The sequence below is a fragment of the Triticum dicoccoides genome, chromosome 4A (genome assembly GCF_002162155.2).
Source record: "Triticum dicoccoides isolate Atlit2015 ecotype Zavitan chromosome 4A, WEW_v2.0, whole genome shotgun sequence".
Lineage (NCBI taxonomy): Eukaryota > Viridiplantae > Streptophyta > Magnoliopsida > Poales > Poaceae > Triticum > Triticum dicoccoides.
Genome location: NC_041386.1, coordinates 669,550,833 through 669,558,903, shown reverse-complemented (window position 1 = coordinate 669,558,903; position 8,071 = coordinate 669,550,833).

The following is an 8,071-nucleotide window of genomic DNA, read 5'->3' as shown; positions in this document are numbered from 1 at the left end:
CACCACATATAGGGCTTTAAAAGAAATGCCACAGTCGGGCGTCTGAGCGACACCACATACAGGGCTTTAAAAGAAATGCCACAGTCGGGCGTCTGAGCGACACCACATACAGGGCTTTAAAATAAATGCCACAGTCGGGCGTCTAAGCGACACCACATACAGGGCTTTAAAAGAAACAATCGTAGTGAATGTCCCGGAGGTAGAACCATCCCAGGAGTATTCGATAATACCAAAAATATCACGGGTTAGTCCACAACAAAATAATAATCATTATTATCAAATGTCACAAGTTGTAATATCAGTCCTCATTTAACAGTTTCACCTCCAAAGACCGACACTAAGACGACACTTGACCCATCCCAGACTGTAATCCTTAACCATGGACACCGCTATTCGAATAGGTTTACTCTCTGCAGAGGGTGTACTCTTTACCCACGAGTAACGAATTTCTTTAGTCCATCGGGACTAATTCCGTCTACGGTCTTTTTGTTGAAAACACACCTAACTTGCACACACCAGCTTAACTCACACGTGTCTGGAATCACCCACGACACCTGTCAAGCAAACTCTAAGTGGGGAGGCTACAACCTCGCATAGCATGGGATCAAATTTATATTGCACGCTCTAAGGGGTGGCCTCCCCTCTCGGTCTCAACCGGAAACACCCATGCCCCCGGACCAGGTGGCCTGCCTACCAGCTACAACCGGTATCTTCCACCCTGGCCTCTCTGTAGGGTGTGTGCTAGAAAGAGGTTGACAACTTACTGAACCATACTCTAATTGTTGTAGAGACGAGTGGTAGTACGAAACAAGTATGGGGATTACTGGAATAAGACTCGATCCATGGTCGACTCGGGAGGTTTAAGTATTCCCTGCATGATTAGCATAACGAATATATTTCAACCAACAGAGTCACCGCTCATATCACCTTACCATGCCATACCAGACATAACCGTCCCGACGGAGACCGGCGACAAACTCATGCCTACCCAAGACAGAGGTTTTCCTGGGTTCCTGTCGGTATGCATGTAAGGCACATGAGGATGATTATCATCACAAGTGTGATCATTTCCAACAGCATGGAAATCACTAATATGCACTCATGCATATGATCGTATCACATGAAATAACAAGTTTCTCCAAAGTGAGGTGATGTTATAAACGTGTCATCAAACACGCAAAATAATTTATGCCGGGGTTCAGAATGCTTGCCTTCAATGTGTGGAAAGGTAGGGGTGCACTCCAAAACTTTTTGACAGTTTTCTTCTCTCTCTCCAAGGTCCTATTTTAAACAAATTTGAATTAACACACAAATTCAAAAACAGCACAAAAAGTTGTTTGAAATTTTTTCAAATAAATCTGAAAATAAACTAGGTTAAATTTGAGACAGGTAGGAAAAAGAATCAATTCATTTGGAGTTATATTTTAAAAGATATAGCCAGTCAAACATTTGGTCAAAATCTGTTTTTAAAATAAAACAGAAAAGAAAACGTTTTAACAGAAAGACACATCGAAGGCGTATTCGGAAAAGGCGCTTCCACTTACTCCTGCATGGACAGGCGCTGGGTCACTGACGGTGGGCCCGCCTGGCCCACTGGTCAGGTTTGACCAGCCACACGCGCGCCGTTCCCCTCTGACCGAACGGAGGCGGAGCTCCGGCGAGGTTTTGCCGGCGAACGGGGGCGTCTCTTGGTGATCTGAGGATATGGGTGTGCTCAGGGGGTCGAGACGAGTCTGTGGGTACCCGCCATGGTCGCCGACGTGGACGGAGTTACCGGCGACGAGCTTCGTGGCGGAGCAGGCGTTCAGGTGGATAGTGGGTTTGGGGCTATAGTGGTCTCCGACCAAAATTGAGCGCGGGGTTGCACTCATGAGAGGGAGGGGGAGTTCTTGGTGGAGAGAAGGGAGAGGGAGGGGCACTGGTGGCGACAGAATCGGCCGGAGCGAGGCGGCGACCGAACCGACCGGACTCGGGGAAGAAGGCCTTCCCCTCCTCGACTGCTGGCCGTGGTAGCTCTAGGGGGATCAGAAGAGGTTGCCCCAGAACTTGATTGGTCTCCGGGGCCCTTATATACTCGGTGGTGGTTGGTTCCGCGGTGGCCGGCGATAAGGATGACAGCGAACCGTCTTTCTGTAGCAATGGCGACGTGGCGGCGACGTGGCGGCGACGCACGCTAGAGGACGAAGCTGCAGCTGAGCTGGAGATGCTTAAGGGGGCAGCTGGCGAGCGGAGGAGGTTTGGGCGGCGCTGTCCATGGATGCGGCCGCAAGCGTGCCGCCAAGAAGCTTGCTGCGGCGCCGCTGTAGCAAGCCAGGGGCGGTCGGGGCTCTTGGCGTGACGCGGCAAGGGGGAAAATATCAGGACGAGCTCGGGGAAGTTTATCCAGGGACGCGCTTGCTCGGGCGCGGGCACGTGCAAAACGCGTGCTCTGCTCGCGCTCCGGGCGCGCACGGCATCTGCTCAACGAAATGCCAGGATGGCCAAAACTGCTAGAGATCAAATGCAAATCCACAGGTCTGGGTTAGAGACCATTAGCAGGCTACTAGACAACTTGGTTTGGATAGATGGGAAAGTTCACAACCCAAACTTACAATCATGCCAAAACTGTTCATGCCCACAGGGTGTTTGACAAAATGCCAGAGGCACTTAGGCATTTCTAGGAGTGACCAAAACTTCCAGAGTGGGGTCTCTTTAGGTGAAAGAGAGGGTGGTGAGGTTATTTTGTGAAAAGCACAAACTTGCTAGTGCAAGTTTTGCAGAACTTCAAATCTGGGCAAGATGTGAATGGCATTATTTCATGAACCAAAATTATGTCAAAGGTTGCATGCTCCTGGACTTAGGGGTTTAGTAGGGTGGTCTACAAGTAGGATAAAGAATCAAGGGCCAGAGGGCAAGCAATAATACGGTTGTTGTACAAACCATCATGATGGACCAGAATGAAGATGAGGTTGGTTCACTCAAAAATTTCAAAGAACATCCCTGGATTTTTGCATATAATGGAATCATATGCTCCTACTGACATCCCATAATTTTGGTGGAAGCTAGAAACAAATATTTAAAAGGGTTGCAGTGCAAAAATGCCTACTGGACCAGAGAAGAAAAACATGTGCAGCACTCAAAATATGCAATGAAATAAATATATTAATGCACAAAAGTGATTTAGAGGCATCACAGGACATCTCCAAATTTTGGTGAAATTTTTAGTTAAATTTATCAAATGGTTGTAGTGCAAAAAGGAGCTCCAAACTTAACACAAGTCATTTTAATGAATATGGCTCAGGGTGAAATAATTTAATAAATAATCCTACTGATTAGGAAATTGTTTTAATGAGATGGCATAGAAGTTCAATATGTTTGGAAGGATCCACTTGGGAAAAATAAATCCTTAATATTAAAAGAAAGGTTTTGAAATCAACAGAATTATTCTTGCAGGCAAAAATTTTAACTCCTCGCAAAATTTTAATAATTAAAACCTAGTTAAAATTTTGGGGTGTTACAGTAGTCGGATGATGTTCTTATGTATTGTGATATTGTATTCATGTGGCATTGTATGCCTCTTGTATGTATCCCCATCTATTATGTAATGTTGATGTAATGATATCCACCTTGCAAAAGCGTTTCAATATGCGGGTCTATCCTTGGTGGGACCTTCGAGTTCCTTTTGGATAGGGTCGCATATTGGGCGTGACAACTGGCTCCATCGTGTAGACGTCCCGTAGTGCTCGCTTCCGTTCCCGCTTGGGCATGTGAGTGGCGTAGATCATGTTGACCGTTTTCACCTGAGGGGGAAATTTCTTCTGTCCCCCCATGTTCGGACGCCGGGACTCCTCGTCATCATCGCTGTGCAGCCCCTTGTCTTTGTTTTCGGCGTTTATTTTGCTAGACTGTTTAAATACCCAGCACTCTCTGTTGGTGTGGTTGGCTGGCTTGTCCGGGGTGCCATGAATTTGGCATGAGCGCTCCAGTATACGGTCTAGACTGCACGGTCCCTGATTGTTTCGTTTGAATGGTTTCTTTCGCTAACCGGATTTGGATCCGCTGAATCCGGCGTTGACTACAATGTCTTTGGAGTTGTCGCCGTTGTTCTGTCGCTTGTGTATGTTGTGCCGTAGCTTGCCATTATTGTCACGGATGTCTGAATTGCCAGAATGTGGCGCTCGAGTCCATATTCCTCGGCTGCCAGGACTTCTATCCATCTGTCTGTGAGCAGATCTTGATCAGCTTGAAGTTGCTGCTGCTTCTTCTTCAGGCTTCTCGCAGTGGCAATAAGCCGGCGCTTGAAGCGCTCCTGCTCCGCGGGGTCCTCAGGCACGCCGAACTCGTCGTCGCTGAGGCTAATCTCGTCTTCGGAGGGGGGCATGTAGTTGTCCTCCTCCGGATACCCGTCTTTCGCCTGTTCATCTGGGCTGTCCTGCCCATCTTCCTGCTTGGCCTGCTCGAAGGCGGGCTGATCGGGGTTGTATTCATCTTCGGCATCGTCCGGATTTTTTTCGTCTCCGGTGCCGGTATTGCCATGGCGGGGCTTGGAGCGGTGCTGGTGTCGCCCATGCTTTGCTTTCTTCTTGGAGGGGTTATCCTCCGTTGCCTCATCGCCATTGGTTTCTTTCGGAGTGTCCACCATATATATATCGTATGAAGAGGTGGTTGTCCACCGCCCTGTGGGCAGTGGCTCCTGTACTTCTCCTGCATCGTCGTCCATACCGTCGATGTCTTCGAAGTCAAAGTCAAGCACATCGGTTAAATCATCGACCGTGGCAATGAAGTGGGTGGTGGGTGGGCAACGAATTCCTTCGTCGCCAACTTCCCACCCGAGCCGGACATAGTTCGGCGGAGAGCCTCTTGACAAAGAGAGAGACTTTAATGAGTTCAGCATGTCACCAAAGGGCGAGTGCTGGAAGATATCCGTAGCGGTGAACTCCATAACCGGAGCCCAGCCAGGCTCGCGGGCTCGGGAGCGCGCGGACTGGAACCTACAACCGGATATGAGTCCGGGGGTCCGCAATCACAGGCATCCCTAATGGTGAGGCCTGGGTTCAGCTCTACCACCGATGAGTGTGCGGCCTGCGGAGTGGGGTCCATCCACCCGTCCTTGGGCCACGCCGCCTGCTCCGGATTTAGGTCCGGGGCCACCGCAGGGGTGATATACCGAGCATTGTCCGACAGCAGGTCTAGGCCGTGCTCATTGTGACTGTCCGGCGATCCTGGCACAGGCCAGATTCCGTCGAGGATCAAGTCACCGCGGATATCGGCCGTGCAGTTCAGGTTTCCGAACCTGACCTGGTGGCCGGGGTCGTAGCTATCGATCTGCTCCAGATGGCCAAGCGAATTGGCTCGCAGTGCGAAGCCACCGAACACAAAGATCTGTCCGGGGAGAAAAGTCTCGCCCTGGACCGTGTTGTTGACGATTGAACACGCCATCCAGCCTTGCAGCGACGACACAGAGGAACTCTCAATGAAAGCACCAATGTCGGTGTCAAAACCGGCAGATCTCGGGTAGGGGGTCCCGATCTGTGCGTCTTAGGCTGATGGTAACAGGAAGCAAGGGACACAATGTTTACCCAGGTTCGGGCCCTTTCGATGGAGGTAAAACCCTACTTCATGCTTGATTAATATTGAAGATATGAGTAGTACAAGAGTAGATCTACCACGAGATCGTAGAGGCTAAACCCTAAGAGCTAGCCTATGATGGTATGATTGTAATTGTGATCGGACTTCTAAGGACCAACCTCTCCGGTTTATATAGACACCAGAGAGGGCTAGGGTTTACATGGAGTCGGTTACAAGGAAGGAAATATAATATCCAGATTGCCAAGCTTGTCTTCCACGCAAAGGAGAGTCCAATTCGTACATGGGACGGAGTCTTGAGTCTTGTATCTTCACGCTTCAATAGTCCGGACGACGTATATAGTCCGGCTGTCTGGATACCCCCTAATCCAGGACTCCCTCAGTGATCCACCCAAAAGATATTGAGAGCCACAAGCCAAAACCGAGTGCCTCCATGATGAGAGACAAGAAAAAATTCGTCCTATTTGCCACCAAAAGTGAGATGAGAGAAGTGTGTGAGAACCCATCGAGTGTTATGCACTTTGTCCTTGTGTGCAAGGACGAGGTACCAAAAACTAACACCTCTCATGATCTACCTTTAGTGTTGTCTTCTCTTTTGTAGGAATTCCAAGATGTTTTCCCCGATGAGCTAACTCCGGGTTTACCTCCACTACGAGGCATTGAGCACCAAATCAACCTTATCCCCGGAGCACCTCTTTCTAACAAGGCTCCCTACCGCGTCAACCCCGTGGAAACTAAGGAGATCCAACGGCAAGTGCAACAACTAATCGACAACGGTCAAGTACGTGAAAGTTTGAGCCCTTGTGTCATTCTGGTCATACTTGTTCCAAAGAAAGATGGTACGTATAGAATGGTTTCTGATTGCCATCCCATTAATGCTATCACCGTTAGATATCGTTATCCTATTCCATGCTTAGATGATATGCTTGATGAGCTTAGCGAAGCCACCATTTTCTCAAAGATTGATCTTAAGAGTGGCTACTATCAAATACGCATCCAAGAAGGTGATGAATGGAAAACCGCATTTAAGACCAAATTTGGCTTATATGAATGGGCTTATCCGAAGCACCCGGTACTTTCATGCGAGTCATGCACTTTATTCTTCGTCCCTATATTGGTGTATTTGTTGTGGTCTATTTTGATGATATTCTTGTCTTTAGCAAATCCCTCAAAGAACATGTCACCCATCTTAGAACCGTGTTGCAAACCCTTAGGAAAGGGCGCCTTTATGCTAATGTGGAAAATGCCTTTTTGGTGTTGACAAACTTGTTTTCTTGGGTTTTGTTGTGTCTTCTAAGGGTGTTCATGTAGATGAATCTAAGATCAATGCTAATAAAACTTGGCCTCAAGCAACCAACTTGCAACAAGTGCATAGTTTTCTTGGTTTAGCCGGTTTCTATCGTCGCTTTGTGAAGGATTTTAGCACCATTGCTTCTCCATTACATTCTTTGAGTAAGAAAAATGCGCCTTTTGTTTGGGGATCATCCCAAGATACCGCATTTAATGAGCTTAAGAATTTTCTTACTCATGCTCCCGTGCTTGCTTTACCCAACTTTGACAAACCTTTTGAGATTCAATGTGATGCTAGCAGTAATTGCACAGGAGGTGGGTTAACGCAAGAGAAGCGCCCCATAGCATATTTTAGTGAAAAACTTTCCGGAGCGCAACTCAATTACCCCATCTATGACAAAGAGCTATATGCTTTAGTGCGAGTTTTGCGTGAATGGGAACATTATCTTCGCCCTCATGAATTTATCGTTCATACCGATCATGAAACGTTTAAGTACTTCAAAGGACAAACTAAGTTAAACAAGCATCATGAAATATGGAGTGAATTCATAGAGTTTTTTCCCTATGTCATCAGGTACATCAAGGGTAAGGAAAACGTAGTGCCGGATGCCCTTTCCCGCATATACACGCTTTTCACTCAACTTGAATTGAATATTATTGGCTTTGAGCACATAAAGGACTTGTATGCGCATGATCCTAAATTTGCGACTCCTTATGCTAAGTGCTTGACGCATACATCTTGGGAACGATATTACATCAAGGATGATTATCTTATGAGAGCTAACAAACTTTCCATTCCCGAGTCTTCTCTTCATTTGATCCTTTTGCAAGAGGCTCATGGAGGCGGACTCATGGCACACTTTAGATGCGACAAGACATTCGCCACGCTCTCCCAAGAACTACTTTTGGCCCAAGATGTTCCGCGACATTTCACGCTTCACCAACCGATGCTCTACATGTCGCAAAGCTAAGTCTAAAGCTCAATCACATGGTCTTTACATGCCTCTTCCTATTCCTTATCAACCGTGGGAAGACATTAGCATGGATTTTGTACTTGTCTTGCCTAGAACTCAAAATGGAAAGGATTCCGTGTTTGTTTTTGTTGACCAATTTTCTAAGATGGCACATTTCATTCCATGCAACAAGATAGACGATGCTTCACATATCGCCAATCTCTTTTGTTGGGAAATCTTGCAACTCCATGGAGTACCAAAGA